Genomic DNA, 13,830 nt, shown 5'->3' with positions numbered 1-13,830 from the left:
ATGAGACATGGAGAGGAGCTGAGATTGTTCAGAGCAAAGTGGACCAAACTGACAACTGAGGTCGAGTTATGATGGCAATGTTCAAATAATGATGGTTAATGCGGTAGAAACCTTTAACAACTGTCAGGCTGACAGAAAATATGGAGTTACAGAGTGAAAAAAAAAGTGAACACACATCTAAAAAGATTGACTGAAAAATGTAAACTGTGACAGAAAAAGTTTATTGTGGTCCTCAAAGTGGCCATTTCTAAGAGACTGAGGAGAGGGCGTGTGAGTTTATAAAGAAATGTAACGAAGGTATGCTCATTACCAGAGCTGTCATCAGAATTACATCTGAAACTCAGATTTTATTGCTCAGATTGTATTTATAGAGACAAGAAAAAAGATTTTCTTAAAGTCTGGTAAGTCGAGTATATTGCCTTTCCTGTTCTGGGTAGCCCGGATGTTAAAAACACGAGGAGCTGAATCAAATCAATAGAACAGACACCAAAGGCCTGTTTCCACCAAGTGGTCTGGTTTAGATCAGTACAGTTTGGTATGGGTCGGATCAGTTGATCCTTTTTGCGTTTTCCTACAGCCAATCGTGCCCCCTTGTGGTAGGCAGCATGTAAACCCGACGCCAATAGCAAGGTCTGTTACATAGTAGCGTGACACCATAGCAGTGTGACACAATCTACCACACTAATAAATCCAACAAAGAAGAAACGTGTGACACAGTAAAACAAAGAGCAACGATGAAGACATCCAGCAATTCGTCTTCTCTGTGATTGGCATGTAGCTCTTTGTTACTGAGAACAATCAAACGTTGTTTCAGAGAAGGTTGTGAGCCACCAGGAGAAATACAGCAGCTGCTGTCACACAGGAAGTGACCATTCTTTCCACCAATCAACAGACTGCAGTGTTCCTAGCTCCACCTTCTGGGAACAGATCAGTTTAGTCTCGCACCCCAACAGAAGGGTCCCCAAAAAGTGGGATGGCTGGCCTGGGTTATTCAGGGGTCTGTCCCAGGAGTAGAAATCGCCACAAAATGTGTGCTGTACCAAGATGAACCCAACTGGACTGCTTGGTGGAAACGGGGCTTAAGTGACATGAAGTGATGCTGTCTGGACTTTGGCAGTATGGCAGGACCGCGGTCAGGTTATGGTAAAGAGGAGCTTTGGCAGACGATGGTTTATTTTCTGCTTGGGTGAAGACTATCAATGTAATTATGCTAATTTAAGACCACTGTGAACATTTTAACTCACTCACTTTTCTCTTAGTACGTATCAAACACCTCCAGCCTGCTCTCAAGATGTTGAAGAGCAGAAATCAGGCAGAGTAACAGTAACAGAAAAGACTTCCCTATCCCCACAGGATTTTTAATTAGAATGTACTTTTCAGCTCCTTCATCCCACAACAGAGACGGCTGGAAGCTCTAAAGCCATGTAATCGTTCTTCTAAGATGCAAAAGCAAGCCTCATAGGATTGAATTTAGTTTTTATTTTCTTTTCTATTATCACCATAATTCCATCTGACACCGCCCTGGGCTTCAAGCAGAAATAATAAGTCTCAAACTGTCACACACCATCTGAGCAACTATTTAATTGAATGGAATAAACAGATAAAGTAACGATCAGGGTTTTTCTGCTCAAATAAATGAAACACTGATATCATAAGCCTTAGTTTGATAATCACACAGCGGTGGTGGATGCCAGGCTGTCGCTCCTGCATTTAGAGCCGTTAACTTTGACACTTTAGGCTCTGATTAGTTATTATTTCTTGTCAAAGAGTGGGTAATAGCTCCTCATTTACCAAACACTGATCTGCTGGGGTGGTAAACTTCTCTGTGTTGGTGTTAGCCATATGCTGCCAACGCAGCTCCCTTCCTTAGTCTATCTCTATCTATCAGACTTTGTGGTGTCACGCTTTTGGTCTGTGTGTGAAAGGTTGCATTGTCAGGCTGTCAAACACCCCCCCCCCCCCCCCCCCCCCCCCCCCCCATACAGATCTCTGTAGATTTCTCTATAAAATCATAAACTGTGTGTTTAAGTTTGTGTAAAAAATTTACACTCCTGGTGATGACACTCACTCATGCTCCATTAATGCAAACTCATTGATTCATCTTCTAACCCTGTTCTGTTTGTGGGTGGTTAGAGCCTATCAGGAGGCGGGGTAGACCCTGACAGACAACCTTAAACACACTTACCTACTACAATTTTGAATCACCAGACTAACCCGATGAACATTGCTTCTGTAACTGGGGACAGGGAGACGTGTGGTACACTATGCTGGTCTGGCTCAGGGGATGTGACTGTGTTGGTCTGGCTCATTGGGACGTGACGGTACACTCTGCTGGTCTGGCCCAGGGGGAAGTCGGGTGCACTGTTCTGGTCATACTCAGGGGGGACATGGGGTACTCTGTGGTGAACTGGCCCAGGTCAACATGTCAGCTGTTCCTCTTACTGATCATTTCTACTGTAGGACTCTCATTATGGATGGTGAGATGCTGAGGCTGACATAGACAGTGAAAAAATGGATAAACTGCTCCCACTGGTGACTGGCTGCAGTAAAGGTACATAAATCTGGCTTTCCAGTCATTCCAGATGGGCTGTGGTCAAACTTAAAAAAATTAATACACCTGGTAGAAATGTTTCACAAGTCTGATTGTTGTGGTGATTTGAAGATATTATTTTGTATTCAAGTCCTCTCTTTTCTGAAAAGTTTTCGTTTTCATTAGTTATACAAGGTTAAAAACAAGGTTTTACCGTAACGTTTAACACTGATTGACAGCTGCTGTTTCTTGATTTTTTTTTTTTTCAGGGATTGTAAAATATGTCGGGGAGGTAAAGACAAGAAGTGATTAGACTCCCGAAAGAGAAAAAATAATTATTATTTTTGTCACCCAGCTCCACTCAGATTCTCACAGAATCCCTCACAGTCTCTACTGCACAGACTGGCTGCAATTGTTACCAATGGCTGCTCTGTGACGGAGGAATTTTGGCTTCAAAACAGTAAAATGGGAAATGGGGGAGCCATGCTGTCCGCTTTATATAGACTTTATGGTTGCTGATGGTGCTTCTCTGTGAGCTGCTGCCCCCCAAACAGGACCAGAGGAGCAGGTGTCAGCTCTGACTGACACTGTCACACTGTGGCTCTCCTCTTTGTCCTGACCATGATGTAAGCCATGCTTTTATCACCTTCTCAGAAATTATAAACTGGGGTAGGCCCTGGTTATGTAGAGCTGTGTGAGCAGACTGTGTCAGCTGAGCCCAGGGCTCACCCTGAAAGAGTTCATAGATTCATAGATTCAGAGCTCATGGCGTACGCAGCACATCTAGCCAGTCAGGTGTAGTTAAGGTGAGTTTGAACCTATTTCCAGCAGTCTGCTCCTTTTTGTCATGTCAGGTTTGATTTCGTGGTCTTGTTTTAGGTCACTTTGTTTCCTGTTCTGGTGTTTTCCTGATGTGATTGTAGTCCCTGCTCATCAGTGTTTCCACCTGTGTCCCTTCACCTCCTGTGCTGAAGTCTGACTTTGTGTTTCTACATTTACCCAGGTTTTTCCGGCTTAGCTGTGATTTTTTTTATTTTTTGCTTTGTCTTTATTACCAGCATGAAAGCTGTGACTGTTTTTGCTCTGTACTGTCTGACTACTCTTGTAATACAGATCTTCCTTTTTGAAACCATCATGTGTTAAGGTCTTCTCTGCCAGTCGTTCTGTCAGTACAGGGCGTTGGGCGCTGAATGTCTTTCAATCCCATTGGGCAAATTAATCAGATTTATTCTGATGTGACATGTCATAGTCATCAGAATGACTGTTTAAAAACATCAACATACAGGGTAAAAAGAGCATGCAGTGCTGTGTGGCTGTGAAAAAGGTCCAACAGTGAGAACACAGCTTGGGTTAGTCCATGGAAAGAGTGGCATCATCCCATTGGTCCATATGTAAAGTTAGGACAGCGTGCCTAATGGCTGCAGAGCCCAGAGGGACGACAGGAAACAAAATAACAAAACCCCTGAAATCCCCCACACCGATGGACTATCGTCTGTCCACAGGAGAAACCGGGTGTTTCCATGTGTGTCCAAAACCAACACATGGAGAAATGCAGTACAAAGAGTAACGTGCCGTTAAATAATCAGAGGAATAAACAGCTAATAAAGGGAGGAGCCGTAGTGTCCAGCTGCCTCCTCGCCGCTCCGTTTCCCGTCATCATTAGCAGCCGTTCATGGAAAAGTTCAGCCTTTTCTTGCCAGACTGAACTTGCCAGCCGTGAGCAGGCTGAAACCCAGCTCTTTCCAAGCCAACGAAATCAAACACAACCCCTTTCTGCCAAATGTCTCACACATATATTTGTCATGGGTTTGATCATTAGCATGTCTGTGAGGACATGCGGGTACCAAAGAATGCTATAGGACCTGACACTTGGCCGCTCAGGGCAGGTGAAGGCATGTTGTGGCTGAGAGTTCCTCCTCCTGACAGCTGTTTTGCTTGATTTATGACCCAGAGGTGAAGCAGAGTTCCCCCTGTCCACCTCAGAGTGAACAAACTAATGAACCAGATGCATTATTTATTATTGAAAAGGCAAAGCCCAGAACAAAAGCTGTGGTTGGGGTAAAAAACACAGAAACGTTCCAGATGCAGAGGGGAGGAATGCTTTTTCTTCCTCCTGCCTTCTTTTGTTCGTCAACCTGAAACCTGTGCCAAGTATAATATTTGTTGGATCAAAGATTGTTTCAGTGTTCTTGGTAATGTGAGTGGATGGGGACGGCAGCTCTGCTCTAATTCAGGAATCAAAGGGTTGTTGCTTATCTTGATCAGTGTCGGGCTGGTGTGTTATCTGTGAGACCAGGAATAGATGAGATCTTTCTTTTCAGACATCACAGGGGGATGGAGCAGAGAGAGACACCACTGTGCCCTGTAATAATCCCCACTGATAGTGACACAGACCCCACTCAGGATAAACTAACAAGCACCCAGGATGTGTCCTTCCTTCCTTCCTTCCCTAGTTACACCACTGAGAAAGCACTTCTTGAAACATTACCTAACGTCTCCTAAGGTCTTCATCGAGCCGGCAGATGTACTCCAACATTTCTCCTGATGAAGAAAACCTCTCCAGCTCTGCAGGGAAACAAAGCACCTATCAGTTTCTGCTTTTATACATTTGTTGAGAAAAGTGGTGTGGCGTGGGGATTTTTTGATTGATTGATTGGGGATGACACCATCTCAGACTTGAGCAGAGTTTGTCTTTGTGTGTGTGTGTGTGTGTATATATATATATATATATATATATATATATATATATATATATATATATATATATATATATATATATATATATATATATATATATATGATTGTGATTTAAATATAGTTTGGGTAAAGATCATTTGATAACATGAGTTATCAGTCTACGTCATCAAAAATATGTGCACACATCTTGACTGCAGAAACAGCGGTTAGCTCCATTCATTCAGACGAGTTAGCGTTTTTTAAACACTAGAATTAACCTGTTATCATATAAAAATATGTTGTTCTGAGGTCAGTTTTTAGAAACAATACTGTACAACAGAGGCAACGTCTATCAAGTTTGGACGGTCACAGAGCAACTTGTTTTGGAGTTAATAGCGACCGTGCTAACTGGTGACTCAGCTGACAGTATCAGTGATTAACAGCTGAGAGTCACCAGTTAACAGGGTCACACTTTACACTGAAACACCAGCGATGTCTGTGGGTAAATAATTAACTCTGGACGTAGTTTCTGGTTCTTTTATTATGAACCCAGTCTCAGACTCAGAAGTCTGTGTGCTTGTTTTGGTCTGGGAGGGTTTCTGATTTATTGACACATGTTAACGTCCTGGTCTGTCACAGTCTGGTAGTGTCCACGGATAATGCAGTCATGATCATGGAGTGACAGTTGTGTGTTTAAAATGCTCTATACGTACATAACGTAATATAAATTCATCTGTGTTAAGTTTCATTGATAATGTGATCCATGATGGCTAATTAGGGTAGGTAATGTTTCTAGCTGGTAGCTGGCCCTGAAGGAGTGGCTCAGCATCTAAGGCTACGTTCACACTGCAGTCAAAAGTGACCTGAATCTGATTTTTTGGCTCAAATGTGACCTGTATCTGATTTGTTTCTGACAGTGTGAACAGCACAAGTGGCATTGAATCTGACCTTTTCAAATCAGATTCAGGCCACTTTCAAATGTGGTACTAAATCAGATACATATACAATTTTCTTGAATGAGACCGCGGTCTGAACAGCCAGGTCGCATTTAATGCAACTTTGACGTCATTCTACAGCAGCAGTTTACCTCAGGGCAAATGTTTTCAAAGTCACTTCATGGACAGAATAAAATAAGAGGTTAATATAGACATGATTATTCAAAAGTGTATGCTTTTTTTAAATAAAGAGTTTTACTTATTTATCCAGCTACAAGCTTGACTAAATGATGCATACAAGGATGAGTGATGAAAAAAGTGAGAGAGCGCTGGGACATTGACTGGCGTCTCCATTACACACACAATAAAGGATAAAGGTGAATGAATCGTACGTTCGTATTATGATATCTAACAAACTTAGTTTATTAACACTGCGCCGACTTTTTGAATGGATTAATCAGGCTAAAATAACAGTTTACAGGACGCAGAGACACCAATGATCCACTGCTGTCCATCTCATCCGTGCGTATCTGCGCACTGCTGTACTTTCCTACGAGACAGCGTCAGTCAGAGATCCGTCTGCTCCTGTCTGATCTGCCCCCAGACAAACTACGAACATCAGAGCAGTTGACAAAGCTAAGTTTTTGTCTCTTTGTTCACCTGTTCAGCGCACTACGGCTCTGAGATGTAGCAGGGTCGGTGGGAGAGACCCCGTTGCGGGAGAGAGCGTCCGCCTTCAGGTTTATAAGAAATAAGATATAGCCATAATTACTTTAATAAGAGCTCACTCAAGGTGAGCTGCTGTAACATCAGGTTTTGCATTATGGAAACAAACTTTCCAGCATTATGAAGCACAGTTTTGCTCTGTGTTTGTTGATCCTCTTCACACCGTGCTGTGCCTGCTGTCATTAATGTTAAACTGAGCATGCGTGTTACTTCTGAAGCGTGAGCTGTTCACATCACAGTCTGCAGTCAGGTCACACTACAGGTGTTATCTGAACAGCTAAACACAAAAATCAGATTTGAGCGATAAATTGGAATTGAGCATTAAGGGCTGCAGTCTGAACGTAGCCTAAGAGCCACTGGCCAACATGGCTGTCGAGGTTTTTAGAATAGTCTGAAGTTGAGTGCTACAGGTACTGTCTCATTTGTGGAGGAGATAGTTGCATATTCCTTGTTTTTTTTTTTTTTTTGTTCTTTTGCCTCCAGAGACCTTGGGTTTTGATCAATACTTGTGAATAAAAGCACAACCTTCACTTTTGCTACTTCAGCTATTGTTGTATTGTTTTTCTATGGACCTGTTTTGTAACACACAGTGGCAGTGGGCGGATGGCCAGTGGGCGTGTCTTATTTCAAGTTATTGAAAGACAAAATGAGATCTGAATTGCTTGGGACGAGTTTAAAAAAAATCTGTCATTGGAACAAGAGAAAAGTTGATGCATAAAGACATTATTCTAGTTCAAAGCAAATTTTCCAGTAAATTTTTCTTGTTCCATTGGCGGGTTTATTTTTTTTACTTGTTACAACCAATTCAGTCCTGATTGTGGCTTGTGGCTTTTAGTGAGAATAATAAGACAATTTTACCTAAAATAAGACAAAAACACTTGATAAGGTTTCAGTTTTTTGCAGTGCATTAAAACTTGGATTACAACAGTGGAGCACTTCCCACAAACTCTCAACCTTTCAAAAATATCTCACTTTAGGGTGCGGCCTTTGTTTAGTTGGATGTGTTTGTTTCCAGGCTGAGGCCTTTTTCTCAAGTCATCCATCACTCTCTCCTGGGTTCCTGCTCTGTCCCCTGTCTGAACCTTTGGGAATAAAGGTGTATAAAAAAGTCACGAGTCACAACCAAACCTGGACCTTAAATGTGAACAAGTAATCCATTCTGTGTATGTTTCTCAGTCTTTAGAGCTCAGAGCACTACACCAGACATCAGCTCTGCCACACAACGACAGCAGAGGCTGCTGGGCAAATATGAAGAGTGGGAGAGCCAGAGATCAGACTGCAAACAGTCTGAGGAGAGTTAAGCCACATTTCCACCAAGCAGTCTGGGTCGGTTCGTCTCGGTACTGTGCGCTTTTAGCGACGTTTCCACAGACTCATCCCGGGATGGATCCCTAAAAACCGAGACGAGCCGTCCCACTTTTTTGGGACCCTTTTGTATGGGTGCCAGACTGAACCGATCCGCTCTCGGGAGGTGGAGCAACACACTGCAGACGGTTGATTGGTCAAAGGAATCATCACTTACCCAGACAGCAGCTGCATTTCTCCTTGCGGCTCGCAGACTTCTCTGAAACGAAGCTTGATTGCACTTTGTAACAGAGAGTTACATGAAAATCACAGAGAGGACGAAATGCTGCATGTCTTCCATCCGTGCTCTTTGTTTACTGTGTCGCGTTTTCTTCTTTGTTGGATTTAATAGCGGGGTAAGCTGCTACGGCGTCGCGCTATTGTTTACCAGCTGTGGCTTCTAGCATGCGGCTTACACACCGCCCACCACGAGAGGGCACAGTTTGCTGTGGAAACGCAAACGGGATGAGACTTTACTGTCCCAAACCGTCCCAAACCGTACTGAACCGACCCGGACTGCTTGGTGGAAACGCAGCTTTAGAGTGCCAGCTGGACCACGGGGCCACAGCTGACCCCCATACAGAAACATAGGATACTGTTCAAGACTGTCCCCGTGATGACATGAGATGACCAGGATGACTTCCTAAAGGAACTGGAAAATTACAATTATGGACACATGGTTGAATACAAGTAGAATAGTCTTTTCAGCATCTCTAAAGCAAGTAGTCAGGTTTAAATAATCTAAATGAGTTTACAGATGTAAATTAATCTTTTCTATCTTAAAGAAGGACCCACATTTCTTCTTCAATAATCTTTAAGGTCTACTTTCCCTTCTCACCTGGTTGATCTCTCATCAGAAACAAATTTACACGTGTCTTTCATTTCCTATGAAGCTTAGTCTTTGAGGATCAGACTGTGAGCATGTTGAGATGGTGTTTTTAAGCTCAGCATCTTCATATGTCTCCTTTTTTTGGGACCGACCACCTGTGTCTGTTTGTGAGTTGTTTAATGACTGCAGATTTTACAGCCATGGTTTTAGAAATACAAACTCCCCTGGTCTACATGTCCCTACAGCTTCTGTCCATCGTGCACTGAGTGACATCTGGTCCAACGCCTCATATCCACCAGATACGTCTGTGGTCCGACTCTGTTCCGTCGTGTGTTGACTGCGTAGTGTGAGTTGACACACTGACTTGAATGAAACCTGTCTGATCTGTTTGCTGTAACGAAACGGGGACGCACTGCAGACACATCTGTTTGAGGTGTTAGTCATGAAGGGTACAGCAGGGACCAGGTGGATACACCATGTGCTGTTAACAACTGAAAAGTGTAGAGTACAGACGATGATAAGACAATCCACCTTTTCCAGCTTCAACCAGCCGATGAATGATCTTCTGTTTCAGTCTGAACAGGAATGAGTCAGAAACATGGTACGACGCTACACAGCTCCAAAAATATTTAACCAGATGTAAAACAGCAGCAATCTCCGAGCACAGCAGCTATCACCCTGAATGCAACACGAGGAAGTGAAAAACTCTTCATCCAAAGTTCAACACAGTTCTTCATTTCCGTCAGGACTCACAGCTCTGCAGTAAACACGGTGAATAAGTAAGTGGTGGCTGCAGCCAAAGGGTCTCACCCTTGCTATAACTGTTTATCTGTGTTTTCCTTTGGTGCGATAAGCCCGTCCCCTGGCCTATGAGCTGTTGTTCCTGCCATTAACATCGTCAATCACAGCAGCATTTAGCACTCCCTTCACATTAATAAGAGGACGTGTTTGTTTAAACCCTCATTGGTCTGACAGCAGCAATGATAACATGGAGATGTGTAATGAACATCTGTGTGTGTGTGTGTGTGTGTGTGTGTGTGTGTGTGTGTGTGTGTGTGGGGGGGGGGGGGGGGGGGGGACTGCTGCTAAAGGAAAGGAGAGATTAAAGTTGCTCCTGATATCATTTGAGTTCTTCTCATAGGTCCACAGTTATTGCAGCTTTAAAGAAATGATCATCCTACTTTAGGTTTGTGAATAACACCAGATCCTCTTTTATTCTTTTTGTTTTTTTCCCCAGAAGTCTGTTTTACAGATTGTCAATAGGATTCCGAGGCCGTGTAGGATTCTGCACAGCTTTTCTCCTCCCTGTCTGCCATTTGCGCGAAGGGAGGCGCGAAAGACCACCCCTGCGCCTCTCTGCACCTTCAGTGCGCCTCTCTTGGCACTACAGGAAACTTGCAAAGTGCGCCGGTCACGCCCTGTCCGCACTGCAAAGGCGCAGGGCAGGTGCGCCTGGTTTATGGAATTAGAGCCCATAAAGTCAAAATTAATAGTAAAACTTTATATAATCTTCATCATTTGCAGTTTAGAGGAATTTTAAAGTCCCGTATGAACTATTCTCACCAGTTTATTGTTTGGAGTGTGAAATGACATTAAAAACAACAAAATGTGACATGACAATGACTTTGAATGTAGCACTGTTACTCCAGCGTGATCTGAAAACATCACTCCGAGCTGGGAGAGAGCTACTATTAAAGGGTACCACTGTCACAGATTTAAGGAGAGTGCAGGAGCTCCTGAAAAACCCAGTTTAATCACAGGTGATTTACGCACCCATTAAACAGCTAGTGATGCAGATATCTGCTGACACTCTGATTAGCTGCACGCTGTAAAAAGTGATTGTGCACATTTGATGTTCTAACATATTTCTTTAAGTCAGTATGACAAAAAATTACAGAAGTTGTGATAACACATAACTATGAGTTGGCATCATCTCAACTTCCATGTCCATATAAATCTGAAACACATGTCGACTCGACAGTGAAGGTGTTTGGGTAGGAGGGGGAATAAAACACTCGTATTTCATCATATTTCTGTTTTGTTTACATACAACACTGAAAAAAAAACCTTGAGTTTAGCCTCAATAAACAATGTGTTGATGAGTTGGGGTAAGAACAAACAGGACAGCAGGTCATTGCTCTGGAGCATGAACACCTGGTCTGTGCCATTTAGAGCACAGACAGCCTGTGTCCTCTGTGCAACATCTCAGTGTTCAGCAGGGTCTCCTATCCACTGTGCTCCCTCCTCACTCACAGTTAAAAAACGCCAAAACACTAGGGCGGCTGTGGCTCAGTGGTCCAGTTGTCGCCTCTTAATCGGGGGTTCAATTCCAGCTCCTGCAGTCACATGCTGAAGTGTCCTTAAGCAAGACACTGGACCCCAAATTGCTCGATTCGACAATTGTGGTGTGTGAATGGGTGTGTGTGTGTGTGTGTGTGTGCGTGTGTGTGTGTGTGTGTGTGTGTGTGTGTGTGTGTGTGTGTGCGTGCGTGCGTGCGTGCGTGCGTGCGTGCGTGCATGTGTGTGTGTGTGTGTGTGTGCGTGTACGTGTGCGTGTGTGTGTGTGTGTGTGTGTTAGTTAAACTGATGGTTCATACCGTAGCAGTTACTGTCATCAGTGTGTGAATATGGTGTGGATGGAGAAATGAGACGAGCAGTGTGAAGTGCTCTGAGTGGTCACAAAGACTAGAGAAGTGCTATAAAAGTACTGGTCCATTACCATGTATAAGAAAAATCACTTTGCTGTAAAAATTTGATAAATTAAGTTCAAACATCTCTTGTAGTTCTCTTGACCCTTTTTCTCTAGTTTGAATTATGTTGAATTCACTCAGTCAAAGCAATAAGGTGACTGGAGTGAGTTAAGTTGAATCAACAAACTATTTTTTACAGTTCACCTGTATGCTTAGCTCATAACTGGCAGCTTAGACCCAAATAACTCTGCTGATATGATCAGTGTGTTTAACACAAAGTGTTTTTGACTTTTCAACTGAGTATTCTTAGTTTTTCTTTTTAAGAGAAATGTGGTATTAAAAAGAGCAGTGATGTTGTTAAAATCTGATCCTGCTCCACATATTTCAAGAAATGAGTGTTAAGTTTTAGTTCACACTGACCCCAAAGCAGAGACTGAGACAGGTAATTGAAGTCACAAAAAACAGAAGTATTTAATAAATCAAAAATTCAGGCAGTGAAGGCAGGGAGCTGGCTGGCTTGATGAGAATCCTCAGAAGACAACAGGAACATAGATGACGAAAAAACGCAGCGAGGAACCCAGGAGCATCTGCACACAAAAAGACATAGGTAAGAACCAAAAAACTGCAGAAAACACAAAAAGCCTCACAGTGAAGAGCAACTTGAAAATCCACAAGGAAGAACGTCGGGAAACTACCCAGTAGAACGGAATTATCTGGCAGAGCAGTGAAGTGAAGACCAGGCTTTTATAGGAGAGTTGATGAATTGAGTGAAACCAGGTGTGCCTCTGCTGCTGAGTGGAGAAGCCAGCCACACACCCTGCCACTCACCTACCTGCAGGTGAAAGAACAGAAAGGGAAGGGGGAGGAGGAAAAGCAGAACAAAACATAAAACCCCACAACAAAAACCAAAACCAAACAGAATCATAACAGTACCCCCCCCTCAAGGGACGCCTCCTGGCGGCCTACCAGGCTTGCCAGGGTACCGTGAATAGAAGTCTCTAATGAGAGCAGAGTCCAAAATCAGGGAGCGAGATATCCATGAACGCTCCTCTGGCCCATACCCCTCCCAATCCACCAAGTACTGGAATCCTCGACCCCGCCTCCGGACATCCAACAACTTCTTAACTGTGAAGGCCGGGTGATTGTGAATGATCCGGGGGGGTGGAGGGGGTTCAACCTGAGGGCTCAGAGGACTGGTGGTAACTGGCTGGGTGCCAGTTTCCGGGACTCAGTTTGAAGAGGGAGGTCACGGGAGGATAGCCACACCTTCTGACCAGGCTGATACTCCGGGGCCGGAATGCGATGGCGGTCTGCCAGTCTCTGGTTCCGAGCAGCAGTACGGGTGAGAGCCGCTCTGGCTTCTCGCCAAACTCGGCGAGCACGTCGAAGATGCCCCTGCACAGAGGGGACTGCCACATCTGCCTCCTGGGCTGGGAAGAGTGGAGGTTGAAAACCGTTAGAGGCCATAAATGGAGACATACCTGTGGCAGAGGAAACCAGGGAGTTGTGGGCATATTCAACCCAGGGAAGGTAGGTGGACCAGGAAACTGGGTTACGAGCAGCGACACACCGAAGAGCTGATTCCAGATTCTGATTCACTCGTTCGGTCTGACCGTTAGTTTGAGGGTGGTACCCAGAAGATAGACTGGCCGATGCCCCCAACCCCTGACAGAAGGCTCTCCAGACCTGTGAGGAAAATTGTGGACCCCTGTCCGACACAATGTCCAGTGGGATACCATGCAGTCTGAAAACATGCTGGGTAAGCAGAGAGGCAGTCTCGAGGGCAGAAGGTAGTTTGGGTAAGGGAATGTAATGCACCATCTTGGAAAAACGGTCAACAACAGTCAGAATAGTAGTGTTACCTTCTGATGGGGGCAGGCCTGTGACGAAATCCACAGCAATGTGAGACCAAGGCCTGTGAGGAATGGGAAGAGGGCGAAGAAGACCAGCCGGGGCCTGGTGAGAGGCCTTACCACGGGCGCAGACGGAGCAGGCAGAGACGTATTCCTTGGTGTCAGCAGACATAGATGGCCACCAGAAACGTTGCTGAAGAAGTCTCAGGGTCCGATGAACACCAGGATGACACGCAATCCGGGAGGC

Source organism: Halichoeres trimaculatus, unplaced genomic scaffold (genome assembly GCF_033239565.1).
Source record: "Halichoeres trimaculatus isolate MK-OKI-2021-1 unplaced genomic scaffold, fHalTri1.1 fHalTri1_scaffold_13, whole genome shotgun sequence".
NCBI lineage: Eukaryota > Metazoa > Chordata > Actinopteri > Labriformes > Labridae > Halichoeres > Halichoeres trimaculatus.
Note: the sequence above shows the minus strand (reverse complement) of the source record.